Below are 16,795 nucleotides of genomic sequence, written 5' to 3' on the forward strand. Positions count from 1 at the left end.
CTCTTCCCTCCTCCAAGCTCCTGCTTTCTGCTCATTTGCTTTTAGAGCACTGCAGTATCTGAAGAGGGAGCTGCTGTATGGGTTGGGGGAGAAAACGATTGTCTGGCGGTCTCAAAAACCAGCATCCAAGTAAAAGGGAGGTGGCGCTGGCATTTCTGGTGAGGATAGGATTTGTGTTTCTGAATTGAGCATAACCGGGAGCTAGGGGGGAGGTAGGGATCATTCGTATGTGTTTTCCACAACGTGGCTGCTACATTTAGCCACACGGCTCAGCGGTCTGGTCTTGTAGACTATGACGTGAATGTACCCCCTGTGGTTGTACGAGATGCAGACCCTGTTCCACAGTGGATCTTTCTCTGCTTCAAGGTGTGGTCTGCTCTTGTGTTTTTCAGTCCGGTTCCCTTGGCCTTGTAGATGAGGATTTTGTGTAGATTCTTACAATAGATTAAATTCCAATTCTGATTTTGGGGGTTGTAAGATATCAACTTTCCTGCCTCTTTGTATATATTTTACTTGAGTTTAGGAAAGACTGTGCCGTCTTACCAAGAAATGTATCCCTCCCCTTCCCCCCCCCCCCCCCCCAAAAATCAGATTGGATGAAGCCATGGTTTTCACTACTTTTGCATGGGAAGGAGATCAGGGCCATCATGTAAGGTTATATAGGTCACGCACTGCACAAAGTGTATCTGTGTGCCCTGTTTCTGGGGGCAATAATGTTAAAGATAACACTACTCTGCTAATGAAGAGTTTTGTGACAGTCATTGGCATCATAAAATATTCTGGGTGACGGACTGAAGTTTGTCTTTGTTTTAAAGAGATATACCTTTTGTTGTGGTAAAATATACCTAATAATTTTTTATCACTAACCAATTTTAAGCATACAATTCAGTGGTACTTCATACACTCATATTGTTATATAACCTTTGCCATTATCTACACCCGAAACTTTTTCATCATCTCCAATATAAACTCTGTATCCACTAAACAGTAACTGCCCATCATCATCCTCCCCACTAGCTCCTGGTAACCTCTATTCTACTTTCTGTCTCTGTGATTTTGTCTATTCTAGGTACCTTGTATAAGTGGAATCGTGCAGTATTCGTCCTTCTGTATCTGGCTTATTTCACTAAGCATAGTGGCCCACCCATACTGTAGCGTATATCAAAATTTCATTCCTTTTCATGGTTGACTAGTATTCCATTGTGTGCATATACAATTCACACATTTGTTTATCCACTCATCTGTTGATGGACACTTGGGTTGTTTCCACCTTTTGGCTATTATGAATAAAGCTGCTGTGGACATGCAGGTACAAATATCTGTTTGAGTGTCTGCTTTCAATTCTTTTGTATACATTCCTAGGAGTAAAGTTGCTAATCATATGGTAATTCTACATTTAACTTTTTAAGGAATCTCCAAACTGTTTCCCACAGCAGGTGCACCATTTTACTTTCCCCACCAGCAATGCACAAAGCTTCCCACTTCTCCACATGCTCACCAACATTTTTTTTTTTATTATTATTATTATAGCCAATCTAGTAGATGTGAAGTAGTACCTCGTGGTAGGACTGAAGTTTTGATTAGACTGTTGTCAAAATCTTAGGACCAGTGCAACTATTTTTAACAGACTGGGGAAAACCTCATGGCTCCAGGCTCCTGGGCAAAGCAGAGGCTCAAGAGATAGAATGTGTACAAGCAAGTTTTCAAATGTCTGGTGAGGGGCATGATTTTGCCTGCATGGGGGATGCTGGGGACGTAGTATCCTGAGCTACCTATCCCAGATGCATTTTATGGGCTACACACAGTAGCAACCTAAGAACTCTGCAATCATGTGATGAAATGGACAATGCCCCATCCTATTGCTCAATATCAGAATTGTGTGCCACCACCAGGGTTAAAAAATAAGAGAGATTTCCTTGTCTGAGGTCTCCAAGTACATATCAGGGAAGGACTGTGCAGATTATAAGAGATTACAAGGCCTAAGATGCTAAAATAAGAACAAAAAAGCATGTAATTATTCAAGTGTGTTAGTTGGGATATAGGTTTGGCTGCTCTAAAAAAGGCCCAAATAACAGACACCAGGAATTGTCCTGGGAATCATTTGAACAAACATGCCCTTGAGCTGCAGCTCTGAGAAGGAGATTCAGTATCCAGGTGAATAGGGAATGGAACCAATGACCGTCCTCATACCTGGTCCTTTCGGAAAACACAGTCTGGACAGGTGTCCCCACATTTGAAGATGAAACCTAAAAAATGTAGGGCACATAGGCCTATAAAAATAATACTGAAGAAGAAAATAAAAGATTATCCTAAAGACTCAGAGGGATAGCAGACCTTCGAAAATGATTTATAAGAATCAGAGGAACATTGTAAAAACTCGTTGAGGATCTTCAATGGGATGCAAAGAAACTCTACAAAACAAGCGCAGAAATGCATGTGAAAAAACCAGACTAAGATAAAAAGTCACAACTGAAATATTAAATAGGCACAACTTATAGAAAATAATGATAAAGCAACCTTTTTATTTTGGTTTCTTACTGTCATTTTCCCTCGTTTTATTTTTTAACATGAAAAATTTGAAGCATATATAAAAGTAGATAGAACAATGTTATAAACTCCCATGTTCCCATCACCCAGCTTTAACAATTTCCAGCTCACAACCAATTCATCTAAACCTTCACCCTCCTACCCTCCATGGCAGTTCTTTTAGACCCTATCTCTCCCACATTCTCCTATTCTAGAAAATGTATCAGGAATCGGCCCACTTCTCACCAAATTCTCTACCACCACCCCAGTCCAAACCAGCCTCACCTGTTGCCTAGATAATCTTTGTTTCCAACTAATCTTTGTTTCTATTTTTGTTTTCAACTTTTTTATTATAAAATAAAAGACAGGCACAGAAAACTGCACAAAACAAATATAGAGATTAGGAATTATTACAAAGCAGACACCCTTGTAACCACCACTTAGAATAAGAAATTGAATTTTGTCAGTGACCCCAAAGTGCCCCATTTGTGCTCCATCCACCCACAAGCCCTTGTCTCCCTCTGGATTAGTTTGCTAGAGCTGCCACAGAATGAGTGGCTTAAACAACACAAATGTATCCCCTCACAGTTCTGGAGGCTAGAAGTCCAAGACCAAGGTGTTGGCAAAGTTGGTTCCCTCTAAGACCTCTCTTCCTGGCTTGCAGACAGCTGTCTTCTTGCTGTGCCCTCGCATGATCTTTCCTCTGTGCATGTGGGTGTCTGTCCCCGAATCGCCTCTTCTTATAAGGACACATTGGATTAGGGTCCACCCTAAAGACCTTATTTAACCTTAATTACTTCTTTAAAGGCTCTTTTTCCAAATGCAGTCACATTCTGAGGTACAGGGTGTCAGGACTTCAACATATGCATTTGGTGGGGGAGGAAGAGGGCACAATTCAGCCCATAATACCCTCCAGATGTAATCACTATCTGATTTTTATAATAATCACTTCCTTATGTTTCTTATGGTCTCATCAACCAAGACACCAGAGTTCAGCCTTCCCGATTTTTTAAAACTTGAATTGTCAATAAGTCTTTTTTAATCTACAAGCTTCCTCTCTACTATTTTCTTTTCCTTATAATTTATCTGTTAAAGAACCTGGGCTGTGTGGCCTGCCGAGCGTCCCAGAGTGTGGATTGTGTTGATTGTATACTCATGGTGCAGCTCAGCATCTTCTTCTCTCCTCTAAGTTTCCTAAAAACTGGCAGCTGGATCCAGAGACTTGAACAGACTTGGGTTTGACCCCTTTAGTAAGGCTATAAAAAGTGGTGTGACACATCAGCTTTCTTGAAGTACAATATACATACAGCAGATTTCAACCATTTAAAGTACACAGTTCAATGAGTGTTGGCCAATGTACACAGTATACAACATCACATGTGGATATCCAGCACCACAGTGTATATGGTACCCCAAGTGTATAAATATACACAGCTCCATGATCAAGTTATAGAATATTCCTATCATCACCAAAAAGACTCTCCTTAGGCCTCTTGGCAATCAATAACCACCTTTCCCTCACTCTTGGGCCCTAAAAATCACTGATCTGTTTTATTTCACTAGTGTTTTCCTCTTGTAGAATTTCATATAAATACCATCATAATTGTAGTCTTTTCTGTCTGGCTTCTTTCACTTAGCAGAATGTGTTAGGATTCAGCCATGTTATTGTGTGTATCAGTAGTTTATTTATTTTTATTGCTGAGCTGTATTTTGTTGTATGGGCACATCACAATTTAGTTTCTATTCATCTGATGATTGACATTTAGATTGTTAGCAGTTTGAGCTATTAGGAATAAAGCTGCTATAATAATTTGCATACAAATCTCTCTCTGACATGTGTTTTCATTTTCTCTTGAGTAAATACCTAGGAGAGGAACTGCTGGGTCATTTGGTAGGTATATATTTTATTTTATAAGAAAAGGCCAATTTAATTCATAAAGTGGCTGTACTTTCTGAGCAGCATGGCTGAGAGTTCCCATTGCTTGCCATCCTTGCTAACATTCAGTATTGCAGTCTTTTAAATTTTAGTTATTATTGTGGTTATGTAATGCTATCACATTATGATTTTAAGTCTCACATCTCTAATTATTAATGCTGTTGAGCATTTTTATGTGTTTATTTGTTTTTCATATACACATGTATGTGTATGTGTCTAAATCTTCTTCAGTGATGTGCCCAAGTTTTCATCCATCTAAAGCATTTTTATTTATTTATTTATTTTTAATTGTGGTATAGTTGATTTACAATATCATATAAGTTTCAGGTATACAACACGGTGATTTAAAATTTTAAAGGTTATACTCCATGTATAGTTATTTTCCATTTTAATTGTCTTATTATTGAGTTATAAGAGTTCTTTATATATTTTAGATACTAGTCCTTTATCAGATATATATTTTACAAATAATTTCCCTCAGTCTAGGGCTCACGTTTCCATTTTATTAAAGTATCTTTGGGATAGCAAATGTTTATAACTGATCAATTTTTTTCTTTTATGTTTTGTATTTTTCATCTCCCATATAAGAATTCTTTGCCTAACCTAATGTAATGATGATTTTCTAGTTCTGTCATTCCATCTATATTAATTAGCAGGGATGCTTCTATAAAAAAGAACTTTTCCTCTTCAGCTGTTTGTTTACCTTAAATTATAGTTTACATAGGAAAGGTAGTACAAATGCTTGAGTCTTTCATTTCATCAGTTTCCAGAATATTCACTCTGCTTTCAGATCAATGTATTTTGTACAATCACAAACTTCTATAACAAACACAAGGCAAAAAATCTGTGAGGAATTATAGCAAAATGCTAAAGTTGCTTTCTTTTGATACTGGAATTTTTGAGAGAGGCTTTTCTTTTTCCCTACTTCCTGGAAAGACACATGCCAAGCTGTTAACTATAGTTATATGTGGCTGGTGCGACTGTACGTTATTTGCTTTTCTTCCTATTTTTCTGTGTTTTCTAAATTTCTACATTATTTCATCATATTATTAACAAAATGGGAAAAATATACTTATTTCATATACAGTATACATCTATCTGTCTGTCTATCCATCAATCAAGTCCTTGGAACTTCCTGTCCTCAAGTTTCTCTGTTCATAATAGGAAATCTATATTGTTGGCATGAAGTATTTCCTCTGACTGGTTTCACTGTCACAAAAAGTCATATTGGTAAATTGTGGGGTTTTGCCATTTTAAGGCAAAACTGTAATGTTCAGTGTACACACAGAGTAGAGGTACCAGGAAAGAAACTCTCTTGTCTGGACTCATCCAGGACTCGAGCTCCAGTACCACTGGATGGACAGAGTGAGTGTCGAAGCCAGTTGCAGCCTGTATGAGTCTGCTAGGGCTGCCATAACAGAGTACCACAGACTGGGGAACTGAAAAAATAGAAATTTATTTTCTCACTTTTCTGGAGGCTAGAAGTCCATGATCAAGTTGTTGGCAGGTTGGTTTCTTCTGAGTCTTCTCTCCTAGGCGTGTAGCTGGCTGTCGTCTACCTGTATCTTCACGTTGCCTTCCCTCTGTACCCGGCTGTGTCCAAATCTCTTCTTCTTATAAGGACACCAGAACTATTGGATTAGGGTCCGCCTAATGACCTCACTTAACCCTCTTTAAAGACCCTATCTCCAAATTCAGTCACATTCTGAGGTACTGGGGAGTTGGGACTTCAACATATGAATTTGGGGGGCACGGAACACGATTCAGCCCATAACATTGCTCATCGCCTATTGTGGTCCCATTTTTTTTTTTTCCCTTGGGGAAATGATGGTTCTCTAGTAGAAAGCAGCTCTTTACTACTAAAACGCCTCTGCCCAACTCACCTAAGCTCCCTCAGAAAGTGTTTAAGTAAAATGGGTTCAAAAGTTCCAAGCCCATGTTTCCAGATCACAGCTAGTTTCCATGCTGGAGAGCTGATGAGAGTATCTCCATCTATGCTGTGATGTTCACTGCTTGCCAGCCTGCTGGAGATTTCCTGATGAAATCTCCCATAATTCCCTGCAGCCATAACCCCAGAGTCAGCTCTGCCTCCTCGCAGGGTCCCGATTCTATGGCTTTCTTGCAGCTGTACTTTCAATGTAAGACCCCACTCAGGTCCTCGTTCTCAGAAGAATATTAATGCTGCTTTCCAATCATCCTTACCTTTTTTAACCCTCCCTATTTTCTCTCTGTGGTAAGGCCGGCAGAGGCTAAACAGGTAGATGTTCAGTTCACAATGAGTTGCTCACGTGGTTACTTTTAAATTCCACTTTTGAAAGATAGAGGAGTTCCACTGTCACCCCAGGCTGAGTGTTATCAACGTTTATTTGCATATAAGAAAACCTGAAGCAATTGTGAAAGAAAATAGGCAAATGAGAACAGGTTCGTTTACAGCAATGGCAGACATGTCTCACATTTACTTTTCCAGAAAAGGCCAGAATGCAGTTTTTGCTTCTGTGTGTAGGTGGTAAGCTATGCACAGCTCTTTACATTGCAATCAGGCTGAAGGTTATACATTTGGGGAGCCTTCTTTAAGAAAGAGAATGCAAAAATATATGACTTTTGCACACTTTACAAAAACATGTGAGCTTATGCATAAATTGCTAGCCTGTATCCCACCCCCACCCCATACTCACAGCCTCTTGGGGCCTTGGAAGAGGCCTGTGCAAACCAGAGACCCCAAAGCTTACCCCAAAGCTTATGTTTTGTTAACTTCCTAGTAAATATGCTTCTAATTATAATGAACCACTTAGACATTCACTTGTTTGTTGTTTTTCTCTCTCAGCCAGGGCTGGAACCACAGTACTGTGTTCATCACATGTACCTCACGTTCCTAGCACAGTGCTTGTTTATATCAGACAGGCAACAAATGTTTGTGAAATGAAATTGATTAGTGGAAGGTAAGAAGGAAGGATGAACGAATATGGTGATGTACTCAAGTGCAATCATGCTCATACAGCATGGAGAGAGCTGAGCAAGGTCAAGGTGGTTAACAGATATCCTTGGGCACTCCATTCCAAGGGAGCACAGGTCATCTTGCCCGGGGATTGGCTCCTCACCAACCTCCCTCCAAGGGCCTTCCATGACAGCTGAGACCTTTCCTCTACCAAGAGTGTTACTGGAGATGGCCTCCAGTGCTCTGCAAGTGCTTGGCCCAAGGCCTGCAGCTATGGGGGTTTCAACTAGGTCAGGGGTTGGGTGACTTTTAGAGAAAAGTTCAAGGCTTATTCTTTTCTGTAGACTTGCCTGCAGAAGACAGGCTAACCAGTGACCTTTTCCTGAGGACACCCTTAGAGTTGTCACTGGGAGAAGGCCTACAGAATTGTGACTAAAAACCTACCTCCCCTGTGAGCTTAAAATACCTCCTGACATTCCCCCGACAGAAGGCTCCCAGACAGGAGCAATCTGTAAGAGCAGTCATCTCTCAGCAGTGACCTCTGGATAAATTCACGATGAGAACACAACATCCCTTTTTAAAAGCAGGGTCATCTGCAGACCCCATCTAGAGAACAGGGTGATGTCTTTGTATGCACCACACAGCTTTTTGTTCTTTGTGGGAGCTCCCAATATATTGCTGAAATGCTAATAATACGTTTTCATTTCTTTGTTTCTGCCTCAGGCAACTTTGCTTTGATGCTTTCAGGATTTGGGCATGTGAGCTAGGGTTAGGACCTTAATTATGACATGATATTAGGCATATTTAGAAAAACCAGAGTTGTAAGAGGAAGGAATGTAATAACAGGGATTTAGAGATTAAAGCAATTTAGGAGAGAGAATACAAACAAAAGTAATAGAAATCAAACTTGACATGGATCTTGATGGAATACTGCAGTGCAAAAATACAAGAATACAGGAAAGGGCTCCTCCACGTTCTAACAGGGTCTGACTGGAATAACCCAGAGGTTAGAGCTGGGCTTTTGCAGTCTCAGTCCCTGAATTTGAACCCCACCTCTGGCATCTTACTAGTTGTGTGCTCTTGGGCTTATCTGAGTCTATTTTCCACATCTGCAAAAAGGGACTAATAAAGAGTACCCACCTCCTAGGGTAGGTGAGGTTTCAATGTGATAATGTGTATACATTGTTTAACAGCTTTTGGCCCTCAGCACTCTGCAAAGGGTAGGGACTAACCATCACTGGGAGACGACAACACACTTAGAATCATGGGTCAAGTCTATCAGCGAAAAAGCAATAGGCTTTGAATAGAAGGGTTCTGAATTTGACTTCAATGCATACTTCGGGCAGAGGGAGAAATGGGAATGCAAAGAGTTAGATGTGTTTTTTAGATGCAGAGAAATAAAACATTAGGTAACTGGTGAATCCAGAAGACAGCATAGAAACCAGATTTGGGATGGTTAGTAATGAGGGAAAAAAAAAAAGGAAGGAAGGAAGGAAAGAAGGGAGGGAGGGAGGGAGGAAAGGGAAGGGAAGGGAAGGAGAGGAGTAAACTTGGAAAATATCTCTTTATAACAGCATGATGAGGCAAGGGTCACCCACTGGCAAGGAGCATAACAGTGATGAATAGGAGGTTCTGGGTGGAAGAAGATGTGTGCCCAGGAAGAGCCTGGTCCAGCCCTCCAAGGTTCTGTGGACACTGGTTTGTCTGTTGATTAGCTGGGAATGCTCCTTCCCACCCGGCGACCTGCAAGGAGACACACGTGCATCCATGCCCCCCAAACTTGCTTTGGCAGATTTTGAAGCAGCCCTGTAACCTAGCTCCAGCTCTTCACAGCCACTTTCAGTGATCCTGTCTGCACAGGGACCCAGAGGGAGACACACCTATCTGTGCCCTCAGAAGTAGGCCTGCTGGCCTCAGTTACACTGCTGATCTTGACATGGCCCCATACTGGCTCTAGATCCTCACTGCCTTGCTCTGGCAGCAGTCTTGCCTGCCTGGAGACTCAGAGGGAGTCACGCCTGTCTGTGCTCCTGGTCCAACTGAGGATCTTGAAACAGCCCTGTAACTTGGCTCCAGCCCCTCTTAGCCATGGTCCAGGAGTGGTCTTGCCTACTTGGCAAGAGGCGCATCTGTCTGTGCCTCTGGAGGCAGGCCTGAACCTCTGCTCCAGCTGTGGATCATGAAGCATCCCCGTGATTCGGTTCCAGCCCCTCTCAGCTGTGGTCCAGGGCTGATTCTACCTGCCCAGCAACCTGCCCAGTGACTTTTCTGGTGTTCTTCAGGGGACACAACAAGAGCCATACCCACTTGTACACCTGGTAACAAGTCTACTCTCTACAGACCTGAAGATGACTTTTGTCCCAGTGCCAGCCCTCCTGGCCAAGGTCCTAGAAGCCATCCCATCCACCCAGATGCCAGACAGAATCCGCACCTGCCTGAGCTCCTGGTAACAGATCCACAAACTTCAGACCTCACTACAGACCTGGCAGCAGCCATGGGACTTAGCTTCAACCCTGCTCAACTGCAAGCCCAAAGGCAATCCCTCAGCCTGGAGATCCAACAATAGATGGTCTTTACCTGCGAAACCAGTCTATAAAGACTAGAAGAGGTGTTTGCTCCTTCAAAGGCACAGACACCAATGCAAGGCTACATGAATTATAAAGAATCTGGCAAACCTGACACTACCAAAGGAACTAATAAAGCTTTAGTAATCAACCCCAAAGGAATAGAGATCTACGAATCGCTTGACAAAGAATTCAAGATAATCATATTAAAGAAGCTCAATGAGATGAAAGAGAACATGGATAGATAACTAAACAAAATCAGGAAAACAATTCATGAACAAAATGAGAAGTTTAATAAAGAAATAAAAACTGTAAAAAAGAATGAAATAGAAATCTTGGAGCTGAAGACAGAACTGAAAAATTCAATAGAGAACTTCAAAAGCAGACTCAATCATGCAGAAGAAAGAATCAGCAAACTCAAAAACAGGTCATTTGAAGTTAATCAGCTAGAGGAATACAATAGTCTGAATGTATACCTCTCAAATTCATATGTTGAATCCTAATGCCCAATGTAATAGTATTATCAGGTGGAGCTTTTGGAAGTGATTAGGTCATGAGGGTGGAGCCCTCTTGAACAGGATTAAAGTTCTTATAAAAGAGATCTCAACATACTCCTTAGCACCTTCTATCATGTGAAGACACAGAGAGAAGTCTGAAACCCAGAAGACAGCCCTCATTCAACCATGCTGGAACCCTGATCTCAGACTTTCTGCCTCCAGAACTGTGAGAAATAAATTTCTGTTGTTAATAAGCCACTCTGTCTGTGGTATTTTGTTATAGCAGCCCTAACAGACTAAGAAAGGAACAACAAAAAGAATGAAAAAAAAAAAATGGATAAAGCATTCAAAACCTATAGGACACCATCAAGCAAACAAACATACACATTATGTGAGTTGAGAAGGAGAAGAGACAGAAAAGGGGGCAGAAAGTTTATTTAAAGGAATAATAGATGAAAACTTCCCAGCTCTTACGAGGGATATAATCATCCAGATACAAAAAGCTCAAAGGACCCCAAGTAAGAGCAACCTAAAGAAGATTACCTTAATACAATATAATCAAACTGTCAAAATCAAAGACAAAGAGAGAATTTTGAAAGCAGCAAAAGAAAGAGACTTGTTCTTAATAAGGGAACTCCCATGAAGTTATTAGCATATTTCTCAGCAGAAATCTTGCAGATCAGGAGGGAGTGGTATGATATATTCAAAGTGCTGAAAGAAAAAATACCTGACAACCAAGAATATTATATGCAGCAAAGCTGTCCTTCAAAGATTGACGAATAGATAAAGACATTCCCAAAACAGAAGCTGAGGAAGTCCATCACCACTAGACCTTCCTTACAAGAAATGCTAATGGGGGTTCTCCAAGTTGAAATGAAAGACTGCTAAGCAACCATATGAAAACATTAAAGCATAAAAATCACCAGTAGCAGTAAATATAAAGTCAAATTTAGAATACTCTAAAATTGTAATGGTGGCATATAAATCACTTCTAAGTCTAATATAAAAGTTAAAAGACAAGTGTATTAAAAATAATTATAGCTACAATAATGTGTTAATAGGTACACAATATAAAAAGATGTAAACTGTGCCATCAATAGCATAAAATGTGGCAGGGAGAGAATTAAAAGTATACAGTTTTCGTATGAGATTGCACTTAAGTTGTTGTCAGCTTAAAATGACTACATAACTATGTTTTATGTAAACCTTATAGTAACCACAAAGCAAAAACCTATAGAAGATACAAAAAAGATATAGAGAAAGGAATCAAAACATAGCACTACAAAAGATCAACAAATCACAAAAAGATAGCAAAGAGAAAGAAAGGAGTAAAGGAACTACAAAACAGTCAGAAAACAATTAGCAAAATGATCATAGTAAGACCTTACCTATCAATAATTACTTTAAATGTAAATGGATCAAATTCTGTAATCAAAAGACAAAGAGAGGCTAAATGGATTAAAAAAAAAAAGACATTGATCCAAGAAACTGAAGACAAAAATAAATAGGAAGAGATTCTGTGTTCATGATTGTAAGAATTAATATTGTTAAAATGTCCATACTACCCAAAACAAGATACAGATTCAATGTAATACCTATAAAAATTCCAATGACATTTTCCACGGAAATAGGAAAAAAACCTAAAATTCCTAAGGATCTACAAAAGACCACAAATAGCCAAGAAATCTTGAGAAAGAAGAAAAAACTGGAGGCATCACATTTCCTGATTTTAAAATATATTACAAAGCTATAGAAATCAAACAGTATGGTACTGAAATAAAAACAGACACATAGATCAATGGAACAGAATAGAGAGCCCAGAAAAAAGTCACACATATATCATCAATTAATCTTCAACAAAGGCACCAAGAATATGCGATGGGGAAAGAAAGGATAGTCTCTTTAATAAATGTATTAGGAAAACTGGATATCCATGTGTAAAAGAATGAAATTGGACCCTTACCTTACCTCACTCACAAAACTTAACTGAAAATTGATTAAAGACTTGAAACCATGAAACTCTTGGAAGAAAACATAGGAGAAAGCTCCTTGACACTGGTCTTAGCAAGGATTTTTTTGAATATGACATTAAAAGCAGAAGCAAAAAAGCAAAAATGAGCAAGTGAGACTACATCAAACTAAAAAGCTTCTGTACTGCAAAGAAAATGATCTACAGAGTGAAAAAGCAACATAACAAATGGGAGAAAGTATTTGCAAATCATATACCTGATAAGGAGTTAATATCCAAAATATATCAGGAACTCATACAACTCAATAGCCATAAAAACAACCTGATTAAAAAATGGGCAAAGGATCTAATATACATTTTTCCAAAGAAGACATACAAATGGCCAACAGGTATATGAAAAGGTGCTCAACATCACTAATCATCAGAGAAATGCAAATCGAAACCACAATGAGATATCACTTTAACCTGTTAGGTTAGCTGTTATCAAAAAGGCAAGAGATGAATGTTTACCAGGGAGGTGGAGAAAAGGGAATATTTGTACACTGTTAATGGGAATGTAAATTGGTAGAACCATTATGGAAAATAGTATGGAGTTTCCTCAGAAAATTGAAAATAGACCTACCATATCATCCAGCAATTCCACTTCTGGGTATATATTTGAAACAATGAAAACAGTATATGAAAGAGATATCTGTATTCCCATGTTCATTGCAGTAATATTCATAATAGCCAAGATATGGAAACAATCTGTGTCCATCAATGGATGAATGGATAAAGAAAATGTATATACATACAATGGAGTATTATTCAGTCATAAAAAAGAAGGAAATCCTGGCTTTTGCCACAACATGGACGAACCTGAGGACATTATTCTAAGTGAAGTAAGCCAGGCACATAAGGACAAATACTATACAATCTCACCTATATGTGGAATCTACAAAAGTTGTGCTCAGAACCAGAGAGTAGCACAATAGTTGCCAGAGGCTGGGGGGTTGGAGAAATGGGGAGATTCTGGTAAAAGAGTACAAACTTCCAGTTATAAGATGAATAAGTTCTGGGGATCTAATGTATAACATGATGACTATGGTTAATAATACAGTAATGTATACTTAAAGCTGGCTAAGAGAGTAGATATTAAGTGCTATCACTACACACACACACACACACACACACACACACACACATGCAGACACAAACACACACAAATGGGAACACAAATTTTTTTCTTTACTAATGTTCATTTAAAAAAAAAGAAAAAAATTTGAAAAAAGTAATTCCCACTCCTTTTTTACTACATTGGTTTGTTTGGTTTTATTCATAGTGGTAATCATGATAAAATCTAAAATGTTCTTGTTTCTTTGTGTGTTTGTTTTTGACTGCCCCCCGCCCATGCAACTATAATCTTCATGGAGCATGGCACGTGATTACCTGGTTCACTGCTGTATTCTTATAGCTGAAACAATACCTGGCACACAGTAGGCTCTCAAAACAGATATGATAGATGCATGAGTAAATGAATGAATGAATGAATGATTTAACAGGAGCTAACCATTTATATGAGCCATCTAAACCAGAAGTCACATCTCCTAATGTACTTTTTTGATACACGGTTTTCCTCCCTGTTAAAATGGGAATAGGTCTCACAAACTGCCATGTGAATTTTGTTGAGCAAAACACAGGCAGACTGGGGATGGTGGTGAGTTTTGAATGATCAGTTAAAGTAACGAAACAATAACCAGCCTGGCAAATATCTCCAGGAGCAGAGGCTTGGGATTAGTGTTTTACAAAGAAATGGCCAGCTATGAATTAGAACATCTAGGGGTGGGGCATTTGACCCAGCATAAGAGGTGCCTGGTGTGATTCGTGGTGTGTATGTGTGTATAGATGAAAAGATTCAGTAGATCCTAAGTAGGTAGAATCTGTCCTCATGGTGAATGCCAATAGGGAGGGGAAGCTGCTCCCCATGTTATCATCAAGAGGAGTGTCTGTGTATGGTGTTAAATGTGTCCTTTACACACCATCCATTAATCAGTGTTTCATCTGGTCCAGACTCTGCTTTCCTTCTGGCCTCCAATTTCATTATGCAGGAGTTGCTAAGCAGAGCCATAACACTTGACCTTTGCACTTACAATAGTAAGGCTTACTTTATGAGCCTATGCGCAATCTGGAAACAGCAAAGAATCATTGTAAACACAAATACCATATGGCCTGTTTTCTTGGAATGAAGTAGATGAATAAGTGAATGCAAGTGGGGATTCAGGTCTTTCAGAGAGCAGAGCAAAGACTTATTGATGGGAACCACCTGTTCAGAGAGTAGCAGGGAGAGAAAGATGTAGTGTGGCTTACTACCCCTGACCTCTGCCCTCTACTCTGCCACCATCTCATTCTAGTTACAAGGTCAGAAACCTGGGGTCAAGCACCTTACTGTGTGGCCAGAGATTCCACCAAAGGCAGAAAACACTGGCTGTGGGTACAGGGCCATTTAATTTAGTCAAAGCGTGACTCATTTCCAAGAGAATATTTTTGTTTTGACTTTTCAATCAAAATTATCTTCAGCCTTTATGTATATTTAAGTATCAGGAGGGCAGGAAGTTGTATGCCAGCAGTCTTCTGAAAGTCCAGACTTACTCATTATAAGCTGATTTTCTGACGACAGTTTTAAACCTTGGCTGTATATGTCACATTTTCCCAAAAGGACCCTAAAGGAAGAAATATATGCAGTTGGACTGAATATATTATTTGAGACAGGATGACTTGGATTTAAATTTAAGATCTGTAATTACATTGCATTGAAACAAGAAGAAAGATATTTTCTTCCACGGATTGTGGTTATTTTAATATTACTAAGAAAAGACAAATATTTAGTTGCCCATTTCTCCTTTTCTTTTGATTTTGGTGAAGTGAGCGGCCCTCAAAGTGAGATGAACAGTAGGAATTAGATCTAAAGTGACGGCAGCAAAGGTCAAAGTGAAAAGATATTGTCGAGTTGAGGATAACACAGACCAGCACGCTATAGTCACCTGTTCTCTCTGTGGCCTTCCACAACAACTTCCCCATCTCAAATGAACACAAGATTCAATTCACTTAAGATCAAATTGATGGAAAATAGTATAGCTCTATTGATTTACTCAATATTAAGCACACTGGAAAGAAATCACTGTAATCTGGAAATTGTAACAGTGGAAAGAAACAGAATGGAAGTTAGGGTGCAATTTGGAAGGAAGATGTGGTAATCATGTAAACAGAGGCCCAAGTGGAATACTGAGGAAGAAAACGCAGGGTGATTTTGAAGTGATGTTTGAGTGCACTCACCCAGCATTGAGCAAGTAAAATGCCCAGCTCATTGCACTTACTACCCAAGCAATCTGCATTGCAAGAGAGGTGAAGGGCAAGCAGAGCCCTGGCACTGCTCACAAAATGTTCTAGGTTGGAGAGGGTTTGGCTGCCTTGGCCGGTGGATTTGCTTTGCATCATAAAGGAACGCCAAGGACAGGAAGGAGACAGTCTTCGATGGACAGAGATACATCAGATTTGGGGACAGGACTCTTCCCCAAGTGTAAAAACTTGGTCTGTTCTCCTTGCCAGGTGATGTTTAGATGCCATGAAGAAATTTACAGGAGAAGGACTGCTTGAATTGTGGAGATGACTTGTTGACATTTCGTTGGGGGGATAAAGTTGAGGTGGGAGGGATCATGAGTATAACACAGTTTCAGGGGCAAAGGAAAGGATGTAAGACCGAAACAGCCCCTTGACCTGTTCACAAATGCCTGAAATATTGACTATTTCAGGAAGGAAAACGAGAGGGGGAAATTGGCCTTTATTGAATACCAGGAACCTTGAATATATGGTCTCAGTTGCTCCGAACAGCAATGCCATGATATAATAGGATTATTATCTCCTTTTTATTGTACAGAAAGCACAGTGAGGCCCAGACAGATTACGATGGTTAATTATATGGCAGCTTCACTGAGCCAGGGTAGGGTCCCAGATATTTGGTCAAACATTATTCTGAACATTTCTATGAGGGTGTTTTGAATGAGATTAACGTTTAAATTAGTAGATTGAGTAAAGCAAGATGGCCCTTCCTGCTGTGGGTGAGCCTCTTCCAATCAGTTGAAGGCCTGAATAGAGTCAAAGCGTCGACGCTTCCATGAGTAAAAGAGAATTCTTCCAGCTTGACTGCCTTCGAACTGTGACACGGACTTTTTCCTGCCTTCAGACTTGAACTGAAACTCCATGCTTCCTGGGTCTTGAGTCTGCTGGCTTTTGCACTGGAACTACACCATCAGCTTTCCTGGGTCTGCAGGTTCTGACTCACCTTGCAGATCTGGGGACTTGTCAGCCTCCATAGTCACATGAGCCAATTCC

This window comes from Balaenoptera physalus, assembly GCF_965194825.1.
Source record: "Balaenoptera physalus genome assembly, chromosome: 5".
NCBI lineage: Eukaryota > Metazoa > Chordata > Mammalia > Artiodactyla > Balaenopteridae > Balaenoptera > Balaenoptera physalus.